A 17124-nucleotide genomic window follows, 5' to 3' on the forward strand; every position below is an offset into this window, starting at 1 on the left:
GGCGGGCACAGTTCAGGCCATACCGCCTCAAAAGACAACCTTGCTTTCTGTTCATTAGAAGACCAGAGCCATCAGATCTATCTTCCTCATTGCCCTGTTCTAAACTCCAATTATTCCTGAATCTTCACCACCTTCTCCCTTTCCCCTACCTCAGCTCTAAGTTTCTCTCTCAACAGCTTTACTTGGTGCTCGGGACAGAGTTAAATGTGTCATCCTCTATAGTACTGTTGTGCTTTGCCCCAGGAAGAAAGAAAGCTAAGCTTGCAAGGCACGGTACGCGCTCGTCTCGTTGCTGGGATCGGTGGTGCCACACGACACCTTTCTGCTTGGTTTGCTGTCACAGCTTAGTGGAGTCGTGGTGAAAGAGGAGGAGAGTGAGCCTCCAAGAGGTAAGCCCCTCTCGGCCCCCCTGTGGGGAAGCCGTCAGAGGCGCTATTTGAAGCAGGAGCATTTCTTCCTTTTCCGCCACAAATGTTTCCATTCTGGAAGCTAGCCTGTTTCCAGGGATGGTTGTTTCCCCCTCCTCCCTCCTAGAGGGGAGTGGCTGTGCCTCGCCCGCCTCTTTGTGCCAAGGGTCCTAGCGCGAAGCCTGGGCTCACAGAAGGACCGAATCCATGCCTGTTGAATGGCTGGATGAATGAATCCTCATTAAAGCCAGACTCCCTGGACCCCACTTGTGGTCTCGGTCCCTCCTTCTCTTCTGAGTCCTTCTTCACATATGATTCCCTTTCTCTTGCATCTTTAATACGTTCCTTTCCACAGGCTCAATTCCCTCTACCCGGGATGCATCCCCTCTACATCTCTTCTACACTAAGACATCTCCTCCCTCCCTTCTTGCCTCAGACCATCAAATTACCTCTGTTCCTTCTTTTCCCCTATCAGTCTAAAATTCTGGAGTCACATTTACGTTAGTCTTAGGAAAAGCTCCACCTGAACGCCCACTGCCCACCTCACACGGGCTATGTCTGTCTCAGAGTATCCCCAAAGCGGAGCTTGAGACACGGAGTGGGCGGGGAGCTTCTAGGCTCCAGAGAAGGCGTTGGGGCGCAAATGGAATGAAGCACGAGGAGGCTTTGAGGTGAGGTGCAGGCAGAGCGCAAAGTGAGTTTGAGGCCACGTGGGACTCTCCACCACGTCTGTGCCACAGCGGAGGCAGATCAAGGGGGAGGTCGGCAGGATTGGCCTCCTTCCTCCCGTCGGCTCAACCAAATATCAAAGTCCCAGACTGCTGACCCTCGCCATGTTTCCAGTCTCTTGGACTGTCTCACATTGGATGAACTTCCATCTCTAGGGCTTGTCTCCCCTTCTTCCATACTACCACACAACTGATGCCAGATTATTTTTCCTAAGGATTAGTTCCAATATCATTAACCTGCTCATAAATCCTCAATGGCTCCCAGCAGACGTCCTAAATATGTCCAACCCCCGAAAGCTGGCATCCAATGAGTGCCATTTGTGCTCTGACCCGATTTCATCAGGGCAAAATGTTATTCCTACTTACTCTTTGGTTTGAATCTTCTCTCTGGAAGGATCTTTGGCCACTTCAACCATGCAGCCCTGTTTTCCTCATTTACATCTTTGTTCTTTTCTTTCTCCTTGCATGTAATTTGCCAGATTCCCCTGCTGCCCTGGGCATCGTATCAGTCTGAATCTCACCTGTCTTTCCCGGCTCATGTATATGCGACTTACTTCCTCCATGAAGCCCAAGGGAACATCCACTCTCCTCTTGAATTCCCAAACCCTTGATCTCTTCTGGCTTATGTCTCCTCCTCCTCCTCCTTATTGTTATTGTTGTCATTATTATTATTATTATTATTATTTGCAGTGTGGTTACTTTCAAACCTGCCTGCCTTCTCAAGTAGAGGGTGACCAGGTCCTTGAGGGTGGGGGGTTATAGCTGCACCGTCTCTGACTCTCCTATGACATCAAACATAGTGTCACGCACAGAAAAGAAGTCGGGAAAAGGGGCGAGAAGGAAGAGCAGATCTGGTCCCGCACTGAGAAACAGGCCACACAGAAGAACAAACGTTTCGAGCCACGTAAGGCCTGGCATATGCCAGCTGACTCACCCCTCCGATAGACTCCCACCTCCCTGAAGAGGCCTTTACTGTTGCTCATTATCTCACCTGCCCTCGCGCTGAGCGCCCACCTGGAGTCCACCGCTTCTGCCTGAGACAGCTGCTCCTGATGTCTGGGTAAACGTGGTGTAGACCTCCGTGCGGAGAAGGTGGGTGGTGCCGGTGGAAGGAAAGACATCTTTCCCGAGTTCCAGATGGTAAAGGTGAAAACTACGTGAAGGAAACATGCCAACTGTCTCCACACTGCCCCCTCTGCTGTGTCAGCTTTACGTCCACAACGACCAGGTGAAAGGAAAAAAAAAAAAAAAAATCAGTCCATCAAACATGGCTTTGACTACATAATGTCAAAACTTGGTATCACTGAAGTGGCAGCTACAGACTGTCACATGGACCCGCTTGACCAGTATGTTTGTCACTATCGTGATAGGTTTTAACCAAATCACCGATGTTTTCCAACACTGTAGCAGAGGCACCTGCTGTCCAGAAGTCTTCAGATCTCCCGAATGACTGGTTGATTTGGTCGAACAAGAGGCCTGACCTGCCCATCAATGACACGGCCAATTCACCTGTTCCTTTGGCTTTGAGCCGAGCCGGGCGCCGTCACAGACGAGCCACACTTAATTAAATCAGCAGTCAGAAAGATTCCGTGGCTCCTCGGTTCCCTGGCCCCAGGAATGGCAGAGGGCCAGAAGTAGGGCCTGTGGGATTATTTATGAGCTGTGGTGAATCACAACCAACTAACTTTTCCTCCTTGCCTCCTGTTTTCATTAGGGTACAGACAGCCTTTGATATTTATTGCTGTCAACTACTTTGTTTAAAAATCAACCAGATTGGGGCGCCTGGGTGGCGCAGTCGGTTAAGCGTCCGACTTCAGCCAGGTCGCGATCTCGTGGTCCATGAGTTCGAGCCCCGCGTCGGGCTCTGGGCTGATGGCTCAGAGCCTGGAGCCTGCTTCTGATTCTGTGTCTCCCTCTCTCTCTGACCCTCCCCCGTTCATGCTCTGTCTCTCTCTGTCCCAAAAATAAATAAAAAACATTGAAAAAAAAAAAATTTAAAAAAAAAAATCAACCAGAGCCAGGGCTGGTCCTGGGAAAAATGGGGAAGGAAGTGGATATTGACTTCAGGACCTCCTCCCTTTCCTCTAATACCACTCCCCTTCATTTCGGATCTCTTACTCCGGTCTCCTATTTCCCAAAGCAGACCCTCCTGCTCTAACGTTTCTTTCACAACCTCACCCCTCAGCCCTTTCCCCCTCTTTCTCTCCTTCCAGCCAAGCTTACCTACCTTGTGTTACCATGCATCTCCTCTTGAATTTATCCATCCAACAAACAGATGTTGAACACCCATTTGGTGCTCAGATAGTGACCCATCACACTGGGACGGGAACGTGCACAGTAGTACAATCCTCTTGGACATAATAACTTAATATAAAAAAGTGATTGAAAGGGCTGGGAGTATAGGTACCAGGGCAGGCTCAGGGAGGAGGGGTCACCATATGGGGCCACACAAGACTTCAGTGACTTCCTGAAATCAAAAAAAGGAGGAGACCAGTCCTCTGCTCCTTCTCTCTTGGTTGGAAGCTTGGCTCTTTTCTTGCCGTTCAGACAGGACTTTGTATATCATGAAAAAGATGAAGTTCCCCATCCTCAAGGACACTATAATTGATGGTACTCCTTGCCTCACTCACCCTTATAAACTGGAATGAAGGACAGGACCATACAGAAAGTGAATTGGGCTCCTCTCCGTCTCCCAGGAAAAGCAGAAAGCGCAGCTCAGCCCAGGCCAGCGGTCCCAGCCGTAGCATCCGCTCCTGGTGTCCTATTTGTCTTGGAACCCAGCGCGTCCACCACGTGATGAATGGTGTTCCACTTGATAGGGAACAGAACGAGCGACGATTTGTCATTCACCATAAAGTACTGCTATTTCATCTGTCCCCGTTCCTAAGGACGCAGCTCTGGCTGTTTGCTCTATGCATCAATTTATAGTTTATCCTAAGACTAATGATGCTGTGTTTAAGAGGCAAGGTGGGGCTTTGTTTTTGTGTTCTACCAACAGAGGATTACATTACTGATTGATCGTACACGGTTGTCTGAGGCAAAAACATTTTGAATTGATACCTGGATTTGGACTACAATCAACTTCCTTGACAATTGCCTCTTGGTGCTGAATATATCAAGGAGGTGCAGCTTTCTAATAGGGCCTCAAGGAGGTTTTGACAATCCGTGCTAGAAGCAAGGGAAGAAGGCACATAGATCATCTGAAGGGCTGGTGTGTGGTTTCCGGGAACCTGAGGACATGCTCGAAGACCCTGTGATTCCAGATGGCTGAAATGGGACAACAACAGCGATGTGCTGGCAGATGTTGGACAGTCTGTTCCTCCTAAGGGAAAAATACAAGTCCTGATTTGTAGCATATCCGCCAATTTCCATGGTGTAAATGCTCCTGCCATGGCCAGTTTCAAGCTACCAATGTGATGTCACCTATCTCAAATCCGGAAGAGACACACACCATTGGCTGAGGAGCTGGTACAAACTGCCCCAACACATCACTGGGCAAAGACCAATAGTTACTATTAGTCTATCCTGGCCTGTTCTAGGAGTATTTTTTTTTTTTTCTGATGAGGAAATCGAGGCTCAGAAAAGGTATGTAACTTGCTCAAGATCACACAACTATGAAGGTGAGTCTTCTAACCCGAAGGATACACCCTCCTCCTCATCCCCTAGCGTCCAGGGCACAGAGCCATCTGGTCAACCGTGGTCTCCGAGTCCATGGCTCATGGTCTCTCACGAAACCAAGCTGCTGGTACAAAGAACAGTGGGATCCAGGAAAGTCCACTTTTGTCTACACCTCTGCTAGTTAAGCCTGATTCATCCAATTCTTGTCACCTAATGTGTGGTAGTGGGAAAATTCAAGTCTGCCTCCGAGCTCGTTTACCAATTTCTTCAGTCCTGCTAACTTTAAGGACAAGGATATAAACTTCCATGGTGACTCTTGCCTGGAGTCTGGGGAAAGGAACAAGATGACCCCTAGGAGATCCCAATCAGAACAATCCAAGAAGCCAATTCAACAACCAATTTGACTGAAAAACCAAATCACTTCCCCTTGGATTTGTTTTCTCCACTTCTAATTTCCACCCACTGTCTTTGCTAGTTCATTTCCTTCCTGAAATTCTGAAGCAGAGGAGGCATCGGCATTGGGGGGTGAGCGAGGGGGCCGGGGCGGTGACCCGCCCCAGCGCTCCGGCTGTCAGGCTTCGATGCGGTGCAAAACAGCAGGGCATTAATGGCTATTAATATCCACAGAGGAAGTGTGGAAAGGCCAACAACATAATTACCATTTATTCATCCTATCAACTGGTCCTCAGCTCCTTCCGGCAGCGTGTCATAGTGTCCTGGAGTGGGGAGTTGGGGAGGAAGGGGAGAAGAAAGGGGAGAATCAGACTCCTCTTCCCCACCCACCTCCCAACCACCCTGTGATAGGGATGTTGGTCAGACCGTAGGACACTGGCTCTTAGATAAGCAAGAAGTTGCTGGGCACGTTCTGGATGGTCTAGAATCGCGGTCAAGGAAGATGGCTACCAACTCAGGATGGCAATGGCAGGCTGTCCCCCTTCCTTCAGAGCAAGCTCTCCAGCTTCAGGAGGCTCAGTAGGGCAAGCAGACAGGTTTTGAAAGGACCGTAAACTTCCAGCAATTTCCAGTTCCTGAGAAGGGCTGTATTCTGGACTGCTCACGAAGCCAGCTCATTTCCCGAGCACGTGGAGAAAGGAGGTGACCCAGTCACTCTTCTTGGCACCCTGCTCCCCAATCCTGTCCTGGGAGAATGCAGTAGTTTGGCTTCTGGGGATTCCAGATCTGGACAGGGATGGCGGGGAAGAGATCAGTGCTGTGTTTTTTCTTCCCCGCCCCTGGTACCAGCTTGACTGGCAGCCTGGGCAAAGAAGAGCCCATTCTAAATGCTCCCTGGGGTCCAGAATGGAACTCATTACATCAAACCTGCCGGTAGCCAGCAGCTCTGCTTTGTGAAACAAATGTTTATCCACCACTCAGTTCAGTTCACAGCTATTTAAGGAGCTTGAGGTGTTGAGCTACAGGCAAAAGCTGTGTGTGCAAGGCCAGCACTGGCACAAAGTGAGGTGAGCAGATCTAGGGACTGGGGCCTCCAGCTGCCCTGGCTCCAGGACAAGGCCAAGGGCAGAAGCAGAACATCAAGACTAGCTACTATGTACATGTTGCATTTTGCCTTCATCCAAAGCCCTTCCTCTCCTCTTTCATTTCTTCTTCCCTCTTCGTCTTTCTTTCTCTTCCCCCCCCCTCTCCCTCTCTCCCCCTTCTGTTTTCCTTCTTTTTTTTTCTCTTTCTGCTTTTCTTCATCCCTCCTTCCCTCACCACTTCCTCCCTCCCTCTCTCCCTCCTTCCTCCTTCCTTCCTTCCTTCCTCCCTTCCTTCCTTCCTTCCTTCCTTCCATCTCCCTTGCCTTGCTTTCTTTCATTTCCCCCTTTCATTTCATTTCTTCCCTTGGCTAGGTCCTCATTATACTCTAACATGCATTCTTTTCTCTTATGGAAAGTGATAAACCTCACAGAATAAATAGAAGAATAAAATAAAGCTAAAGCCTTTACCCCCACACAACTTACAGACTAAGGAAAACTCAGCATAGTGTGAGCCCAACGGGTGTTTGTAATGAAGGGACCCAGGTCAGCATCAGAGCATGGGCTGCATGAGCTACATGGGGCTTTCTTGAGTGACACAGGATGCCAGTCATTCTTGTCTGTGCCGACGGGCTCCAGGGCACAGCATCTTCTGAGCATCTTTGTTTCTGAAAGGGCCTGGAGCCCGCAGGTTACACATGAGAAGACTTGGATCCACTGCCCTGGTTTTCATGGCTTTACTGAAGTGGCCATTCAGCTGGGGTGTACATGGCTTCTGTTGTAAGACAAGTTGAGAGGTATTGGTGAAGGGACCCAGAGAAGGCTGATGGATGAGGGCAAGGGAGGTGGCATTCACCGCCAGGGACTTGACATAGGCATTCTTAATTATTCTCCACAGTAACTATTGGGAAGCGCCTACGGTGCCATAACAAACCATTCAGAACAGTATCTTAAAATAATAATGATCATGTCTTTTGCTCACAAATCTGGGATTCGCCTGGGCTCACTTAGGCAATTTTCCCTGGGGGTTTCTCTTGCAGGTGCAGTCGGGAGGGAGCTGGGGCCGGGGTCTTCTCGAAGCCGTCTTCACTCCACGTGTCTGGAGGCTGGGCTGGGAGATCACAAACACCTGGGGCGCTCGGGCATCTCGATCTGTCTCTGCAGTCTCTCTCCGTGGCAGCTTCAGGGGGTCAGGGCTCTTAGATGGCAGCTGAAGGCCCCCAGAGCAAGAGTCCCAAGGGAGACAGCAGAAGCTGAAAAGGCCTTTCCTAATCCAGTCTTGGCGATCTCATGGCATCCTATTTGCCACATTCCCATTCTTTAAGGCAGCTGCAGAGCCCCCTAGAACATTCCAGGGGAGGAGGCTGAGACTCTCTGCCTTTTGGTCAAGAGGCGTAAAGGAGTTTGCAAACATGTTTTGAAACTGGTCACCAGCCGTTCAATCTGGACTCGCATTGCATATTCATTGTCAATTGGCGATGTGGTGTTGGGCAAATTACTGAGTCTCAGTTTCCTTATCTGTTAAGTGGTGATAGTAGTTCCGGATTCACAAGATTGCTGTAAGGATTAAATTAATACATACTAATTCCTTAACATGAAGCTTGTCGTATTATTGGCATTCCATAAATATTAGCTGTTATTACTATCATTATGCCCATTTTACAGCGGAGAAAACGGAGGTGCAGAGACTGTGGAGACCAGCCTGTCCCGTAACTAGGATCTGAACACAGTCCCAACAGATTCCAAAGTCAAAAAGCCTCCCTGGGCTCCCGATAGCAGTAACTCTCTCCTCTACATAAGCACTAGTCCCAACCTTAAAATCTCTCTAAGGATGGAAATTCGGAACGTGTGGGCCCCTGGGCCTCGGCCGAGGGTCTCACCCAGCAGCTAAGCTCTGGACTCGGGAGCCACGTTGACTCTGACCTTGTAAATGCAGCCAGGAAGTTCCTGGATGAGGGGAGCCAGGCCACTAAGTTGGCCTGCCCTGCACCTTTCTAACCTGCAGGGATCCAAAGAGTAGAGATATAAGAGGAGACAGTCCAAAAATAAAGGAAACAGCACACTGTGACATTCTGGGGCAGAGGAAATAATACTGCATCTGACTTAAAGGCAGACATTTCTGAGACTCTGAGTCTTAGTTCCCATCTTGGTGACGGGGACTGCTCTGCCCACCCGACTTCTATGAGGATCACATGAGAGCCCGGGGGTGACAGTTCTTGGTAAACCACCAGGTCCTGGCCACATGTCAGTTATGAATTTAACCCAGCCAGGAAGGAGGCGGCCACCTTGAACTACTGCCCAGTTCAGAGCCTGTGTGTGTGAAGCTGGGGAGTAGGCAGCCCTGACTTGGAGAGAGAGAGGGCTGTCGCTTTGGACGATGTCGCGTGGCTTGGGAGCTGATGTGGCTTCAGGTTGCCTGTATGCCTTTTGGGCAGGTGTATGTATACACTTACACAGCCAGGCACACACAGAGTGAATGCATGCAGTCCGTGCACTGATAAATGTACCTTACTTATACACACACACCTACGTTACCCGTCTTGGAGGTCTGCCCCAGAGAAGTGCTTCAGACTGTCTGCGGCCCCCAGGCTGAGATAAGGCACATCGATGGCCCAGCCCTGCCCTCGGGGAGCTGAGTGTTGCCTGAAGTCCCTCAGGACCCTGCTGGAAGATGACCATTTTCCTTTGGCTTCTAAAATGCACAACCCTTTCCCAGCTCCAGCCCCTATCAGCCACCGGAGCCCAGCTCCCATGTAAATCACTGTGTACTTAAACAGCCTCCTCCTGATCCCTTGTGAGATCCCAGCCTTTCCTCTTTTTTCTTCCTTCTTCTGCTTCTTCAGTCCTCCTTTTTCTCCTCTGCCACTGTCTCTCTGTGGAAGCCTCTAGAAAGGCATGTGAGCCCCTCCCGCAGACCCTTGAGGCAGGCGCCTCACACTCTTCCCATAGGAGGGGCAGGGAAGGAAGGCAGGTGGGGAGTGGGTCTCTGCAGTCTGGTGCGTGGGCGAACTCCCCAGTTAAGGGAGCTTCCCGAGCCCCGGTTCTGAATCCCGAGAACATAAACTGAAACCCCACAAAGCACAAAGCAGAGCTGTTTAAAGGATAGGACACGTGGGTGAGATGGCTGGTCCCAGCTCCCCACCCGTGTTCTTAGGAAAGGAGGACAGAGGGCTTGGGCTCCGAGGTGCACGCAGCCTGCAGCTGCTCCCCCACCAGGAAGCGGATTTGTTTCTCCCTCAGTAAGAAACTGCTTCCTGTAGGATCCACGGAGCCCAGGTCTCGGCACATGCTGGGAACAGGTGGGGGCAGGACTGGACAGAAGCACTGAGATGGCTGGGGTCCACGGTGCCACCATACGGGCCGGCACAGAGGGGCTCACCCGGGGGAGTCTGAAAGCACACAGTGACACTGCAGGCTTTTCAAGTCGGTTTGATCCTACGAGCGACATGGGGCAAAACCACAAGCACATGTCTCAGATAAGGAAACTGGGACACAGGGTGGGGGGGAGGGTTACGAGGCTCTGTGAGCATTCGCTGTGAAGTGCCAGCAATCTGAGATGGGGAGAGAATGACCGTTTACTGGTCACCAAATACTCCCTGTACTACCTTCTCCCCTTCATCCCCAAGCTCCTTCTAACCCCTGGGGAGTCTGCAGGTCAGATCCACAGCTAACGGGCAAGGCAGGGAGCCACACATGAGTGTCCCTGAGTCCCCTCCTCCATGCTGCCCCCCGAGACTCCTGGCTGCTGGCTCCAGTGTGAGAACATCACTCCCATGGATGGCATACATGCTCTCCAGAATGCTTTCACATCCAGTTGGTCCTACCACGTCTTTGCAGAACTCGTTCTGTTATTACCGCCTGATTGCTGTAGTTATTACTTCAGTGTCTCAGGAGAAGAAGGCTCGTTGAGTTGAAGGGGTCTGCTCAGATTCCCAAGACTCGTATGTGGCCAAGCTGGCCATTGAACAATGGTTCCAAAGTGCACGAACCTCACTCCCTACACTGCCACTGGTCTGCTTTGGTCACTCCCCAGCTACAAGCCAGTAGACTTCTCTTCGAATTCCCAAAATTGCAAAATCTGGGTCTTGTCTAAAGGCAGGACAGGGCCAGCTCCCACAAAGCCAGGTTAATCAGGGCAAGGGGCTTGAAGGGCTGGGAGACGTAGCTGAGAGCCATCCTCTCTCTATGGCACACACACACACACACACACACACATGCACACACACATACATACATACACACACACACACACACACACACACACACACACACTTGCCCTGCTTGAGTGGAAAGGCTCTCGGCTCTCTGCTGTATTTTTCTGTTCTTGGGGATTTGGATCAATGAAGTGTATGTGTGAGAAAGCCCAGAGAGTGTGGGCTTAGAGTGACAACATCCAGGAAAATGATAATGCCATTTCAGCTTGACTTCCTTGGAATGGCTGGCCTGGGCTTTGGAGGTGTACGTAAATGATGCGTCCAGTGGTAACAGGAGTCTCCCCAGGTGTTGGCTCTGTTTCCCCTCAGCTCCTCTCCCATGTGTTTAAACCACAGAAACTCTTCCAACCTCAGAATGACTGGCTGTAATAGACCCAGAAGGTCTTATAAGACCCCTGGTAAAGGTTATCTAGCTCAAACCCCACGTAAACCCTGCAGGAATGGGGCAATCTCTGCCCCGTTTTTCTCTAATGCCACTGACCAATGGGTAGGCTTATGTTATGGACACTCACCACCATCTCTGAACTGTGACTCTGTGGTATAAGGGCAGCCCAAAACCTCCTGCCCCCAATTCCTTCCCAGCTAGTCTGCTTTGCCCATTTTTGGTTTTTTTCAATGTTTATTTTTGAGAGACAGAGAGAGACAGAGCATGAGCGGGAGACAGAGAGGGAGATACAGAATCCAAAGCAGGCTCCAGGCTCAGACCTGTCAGCACAGAGCCCAACGCAGGGCTTGAACTCACAACCCATGAGATCATGACATGAGCAGAGGTCGGATGCTAACCGACTGGGCCACCCAGGAGCCTCAAAGTCTGCTTTAGTTGTTAAGAATCCCACAGGGGCAGCTCTCCTTCAGGGGGTCAGTCATTGCCAACACAGGGCGGGTTCAGGATGCATGCAAGCAGAGGAACCGGGGGTACAGGAGAAGGGGATGGGGGAGAGAAGGACGAGAGAGGGGACAGGGACCAGCTTCCCTCCTGCCCCTTTCTACCTTTCACGGCTGGAACGTGGGAGAGTAAGCAGCCATGGAAGGAGACCAGGGGATGCTGCTGCCTTGCACAGCTTTGTTTTGTAGAAAACAAAGCTGGGTCATCCGGGAGCTGGTTCCTCTGGGAGGTGGTGTGGTGCAGAGGCTGAGGGGCTTGGGGATCCGATGACCCTGGCTTTGAACGGTCACCTTACCACCCACAGAGCTCCATATTCTCAGGCTAAGTTCTCTGAGTTTCAGTGAAGTCCTCTGAAATGCGGGGAAAGTAACACCCCATCATAGGCTTACATCATGAGATCATTAATGTAAAATACCTGGCACATGCCTGGAACATAGAAGGTGCTCAGTAAATAGAAACTGTTACTATCAGGTCCAGAAAACTCTGTTTGGGGAGAGCTGGCATGACCTAACAACAACAATAACCGTGATAACAGCTAACACTTATGAAACGGTTGGGATGTGCCAGGCATTCTTCTAAGGATGTTGCATATATGAACTAATTTCATTGTAACAACAGCCCCGTGGGGCTGCTACCACTATTTGCTCTATGTTGCAGATGGAGAAGCTGAGGCGAAAAGTTTAAAACACCGGGCCAACTACATACAATGGAGTATTATACAAAGGAAGGAAATTCTCACACACACTGTCCCATGGATGTCCTTGAGGACATTGTGCTGAGAGAAAGAAGCCAGACACCAAGGGACAAATATTGTATGATGCCACTTATATAAGGTGCCTAGAATAAGCAAATTCATAGAAAATAAAAATAGCATAGAAGTTACCAGGGGCTGGGGGTAGGGGGAAATAGGAATTATTTAACGGATATAAAGTTTGGTGGGGTTTTTTTTTTTTTTGAAAAATCATTTTTTTTAATGATAGCATAGCTGACATAGTACATTCATTTCAGGCGTACAGCATAATGATTCGATATTTATATGTATTGTGAAATGACCCCCACGATAAGTCCAGCCAACATCCCTCACCGTACATAGTTACAGACTTTTCTTTTTCTTGTGATGAGAACTTTCAAGATCTCCTTTCTTGCAACTTCCAAATATGCATGACGGCATTAATAACCATGGTGGCCACGCTGTTCATGACATCCCCAGGACTTATTTGTTTTATGACTGGCAATTTGTACCTTGTGACCCCTTTCACCCATTTGCCCATCCCACCCTCTGCTTCTGGAGACCACCAATCTGTTCTTTGTATCTATAAGCTTGGTGTTCTGCTGTTGATGCTGTTGCTTTAAATTCCACATATGAGTGAGATAATACAATGTTGGGCTTTCTCGGTTTGACCTATTTCACTTTAGCGTGATGCTCTGGAGGTCCGCCCATGTTGCTGTAAACGGCCCCACTGCTCACAGCCGCGAGATGTGTGAAACATCCCTCCATGTCTCTGGGTCTTAGTTACCACATCCGGGAAGTGGGGGAATCGTACCTACTTCTCTGTTTGATCAAGAGGATTAATGGAATTGTGGATGTAAACGATCAATCACAGTGGCCGGGACCTGGTAGGTGTGCAGAGAAATGGGAGTGTCCCACGGCAGGCTCACTCTGGAGCTACTCGCCTTCCGCGTCCCGCTGAAACAGAACGCTGCAGGCAGAGTCACTGGCTTGCGAGGGATCGGAAAGATATACGACCAAAATACCATCCTGGACACGGACATAGCTGGGGCTGGGTGCGAATGGCTGAGCTGAGGCCCGTCTCGACTTGAGAGAAAGGGAAGAAAGACTTTCATGGATCAGAAGGCTATGGAGGCCGGGGGATGGACACAATGACCTCACAAAGCACATTTCCTCCTCTCTCCTTCTCCCCCACTCAGACCCCCACCACACAGGCAGCTCTATTCCACACCAGACCGGCCCTTTGAGAGCTGGCGTTCTCATACCGTCCTCACCGTTCCGGGAAATGTGGAATAAATAAATGCAGGGTTCCTGAAGCTGTCTCTTTGAAGTTTAAAACAATCCAGGGCAGGCCCCCTTCCCCTGCCCAGAAACCCGAGGCCGTGGCTCCCCGTGCCCTCCCCACCCACTCCTGCTGCCGTCTTCAGCCCACATTAAAATTCCTCTCCAAGGGGTGCTTTAGAGGCAGGGATGGCAGGGGCAGCGATATAATAACCGACAGCAGGACCCCTGGGCAGGAGATTCTGATCGCCCGCACGCCAAGAAAGTCTCATGGAGAGAGCAGGGGAAGCGAACGCCTCTCCACCAGCCGGAGCCGGGCTAATTGCCGCCAGAGACAAGGGCAGAGTTCGCCCAGGTAACAGGTGCGCCTTGTCTTAATGAAGACTGACTTGTTTGCACAGAGCTGCCTGCAGAGGTAAGAGGAGGGGGACGGGGGTGCGGGCTGCTTGGCTCTGTGCTGGAGGCCACCAAATTAGAGGAGATGGCTTTGTCCCCTTCCTGACCCACCCCGGGGCTGGACGTGTGGGAAGAAGGGGCAGATAAATGGTAACCCCAAAATAGTGCTCGCCTAAAAGGATAGTGGTAACTCTTGATTGTCGGCAGGTGGGGTACTCGCTTTGCGAGGTCTCTCTGGCCTTGTTACTGCCCAGAAAGGTTCAATTAGGGGACTTCAGGGACAGAGATGGGACAGCAGGGAGAGGGAGGAGGAAGAGTGAGAGAGCAGGGCAGGAGGGAAAGGCCAGGAGTGTGCTGTGGGGAGGAGTGTGCTGATGGGAGCGCCGGGTACACAGCTGTGAATGCAATTCAACGATGAATGCTTATTAATACTGTCTGTCATCTGTCTGGCACTGTTCTGGGCACTGGGGATGGGGAAGAGTGAACGCGGCTCCTGCCTGAGATCTGTCAGGGGAGGCTGACGTGGAAATAGACAGTTCCAGCACAATGCCAGGTGCTATGATGGGGGCTTGGCTGGCTGTCCTGGGAGCAGAGAGGGGAAAAGGTGGGGAGGAAGGAAGAGGAGTTAGGAAGCGGGGAGTGGCACTTGTGTGGCTCAGTGGGTGAAGCGTCCAGCTTCGGCCCAGGTCATGATCTCATGGTTCGTGAGATCCAGCCCTGGGTTGGGCTCTGTGCTGACAGCTCAGAGCTTGGAACCTGCTTCGGATTCTGTGTCTCCCTCTCTCTCTGCCCCTCCCCTGCTCATGCTCTGTCTCTGTCTCTCTCTCTCTCTCTCAAAACTAAAAATAAACATTAAAAAAAGTTTAAAAACGGAAGAGTCCTGGGGAGCAGGGAATACTTCAAAGGAAGGCTGGGGGGCGACCGCAGTTGATATGGCTAGAGCAGTGTTGGAATAAGGGAGGTCCAATGGGGGACATTCCAAGAAGGGTAGAAGCCCCAAGGGGCATATAGACATGGTCCACCCATGGGCCCTGGGATGAGAGAGAGAGAGAGAGAGAGAGAGAGCCCAGAAATGAAGCTTCGGAGGTCTGTTGGGGCCAGAGTGTGGAGACACGGTCAATACCCAGGAGACAGGGCCTTTTTCTAGGAGACACCAGCAGTTATTGATAGGTTTGGGGTGACCCACAGCTCTGCTGTGCTGTCTCCTCCCAGGGCCACATATCATGAAGAGTGAGCCACAGCACCTGGGGGTTCTAAGGGGCCACTCACCTTTCAACAGACCTTCTCCCCCCCGCCTCCCCGTCTTCCCATCTTGGCCTCACATCCTTCTGCAAAAAGGCAGCAAAATGATCCCTGCTCAACAGATGGACGTGGGACACACACAATGGCAGGGATGTGCCCAAGGTAGCTCCGTGTCTGGCTTGAGTGCAGCTGTCCAGTCTCACCCCTGATCTGTCACTCCATCATCCAGGTTTAACTCATGAAAATCACTGACCACCGAACTGGTCGAGGTTGAAAAAATTAAATCCTGGAATGGTTAAGCACAGCCCAAACTACTCATGTCCCAGGCATTTGGTCTAAAAGTCACCACAACCATGCAAAGAAGCTATTCGTTTCCCATGGGAAACCCTCTCTTACCCAGAGAGGGTAAGTAACTTGTCCATCATCACACAGCTAGTGAGGGGATGAGTTGGGATTTGAAGCCAGGTCTAGGCGACCCGCCATCTTGTGTTCCGTGTACCATCACATCTCCGAACGGTGAGGCTTCTAGTAAGGGTTAGGGGGAAAGCCTGGGGGTGAGAACAGGGTGGAGGCAGCATCTCAAAACCGATCCAGTGCCAAGAACTTGAATCTCGGTTAATTCCACCTTATGATTTATTAGTTAGGGACAAGGGGTTGGGGAGGACAACACAGTTGTGTTGGTTTTGTGTTGTGATTTTTTTTTTAATCTCTGAGATGTCCCAAAATGTTTACCTTGTAAATTTGTTCAGCGGAGAGGTGGGTAAACACAAGCATTCAGAATGTGAACAGCATCACCCAGCCAGAACGCCTGGCAGGTTTGCAGAGGTAGATGTAAAACACTGCAAACAGCATGTGGGAGCAATGAGGCTCCCGCAGCACGTAGCTCGCAGCCCCCACGGAAGGCCACGGCGTGCTGAGAGAGGGGAGGGGCGCGCTGCCAGGCTGCCCAGCTGTCCCTCGGGGTGCCCCCCTCAGGAGGGCAAGGCCGTGCCGTTCACAGCACACCCATTTCAAGCCTCACCGCATTCGGTGAGGCGACACCTCCACAGGTCAGTCTTGTACATGGCACCGGCCCAATCTCCCTGCCCGGCTGCGGAGCATTCACCGGGCCCTGCCTCCATCCAACGTACCACCTCGTGTTCCCAGAGGCCTCCTGGATGGCTCCGGGCAGAAAGCCAAAGACTAGGAGCTAGTGAGCCTCCTGTCACGGGAAACATCCAAGAGGTCGGCGTCTGCCTTGCATAGGGTACCTGCCAAGGGCCCCGATTCTGCAGCCACGCTGGCCTGAATTGGGATTCTGAATCTACCGTTGTTTGGCTTACCTTCTTCCAGCCTCAGTGTACCCATCAGGAATGAGGGGTGATAATGGTATCTAGCTCACGGGGCCCATGTGAGAAGATAATGCTTGACAAGTACGAAGCACGGTGCCCAGGACTTAGTAAAGTGCTCAATATGCGCTAATAGTAATAATGAGGGTGAGGGCCAGAGACATAGTGGTCGTGAGGAAGAGGAGGAGGAGGAGGAGAGGAGGAGGAGGAGGAGGAGGAGGAGGAGGAGGAGGAGGAGGAGAGTGGTAACTGAGGTGAGGCGCTTAGTGAGGAGTGGTCTCAGTGGGCCCCACTGCAGCACACACCGCTTTAACAGCCCTGCTCTATCTGCAACGCTAAGCAGCAGACACTCAGAAGGTCACAATAAGAGGGATCCGACCCCCCGCCGCCCCCCACCCCCCCGCCCCGTGCCCCCCTTGTGAGCCAGCCACTCTGACCAAGCCAGGTTCTGTCCCGGAACTAACGCGCACGCGCGGACGGTAGGATGCCATTCAGCTAGAGCACTGCTTGATGGTTGGCATTTTGCAAACCACTCCCTTACGGGCTGTGAGGACAATGATATCAGAAAGACCTCCTGGTGACTTCACAATTGGGAAAAATAGATGCCCCTAAGTCATACCCTCTGCCCTCGGCTAAGTATCAAACCCCTCTCTTCCCCCGGGAAATTCCTTCTTTCATTTGCTGTAAAGTGACTTCTGCTGAAGTGTGTGTTTTTGAAGTGGAAAATTGAAAGCACACGATTCATTCCAAAAGAAAACTGTTAGTTCACAGCTGAGAAATCACTTGGCTATTGGTCCAAAGGGGTTACTCTGCAGGTTT

Source organism: Panthera onca, chromosome D1, assembly GCF_046562875.1.
Source record: "Panthera onca isolate mPanOnc1 chromosome D1, mPanOnc1 haplotype 2, whole genome shotgun sequence".
NCBI classification, from domain to species: Eukaryota; Metazoa; Chordata; class Mammalia; order Carnivora; family Felidae; genus Panthera; species Panthera onca.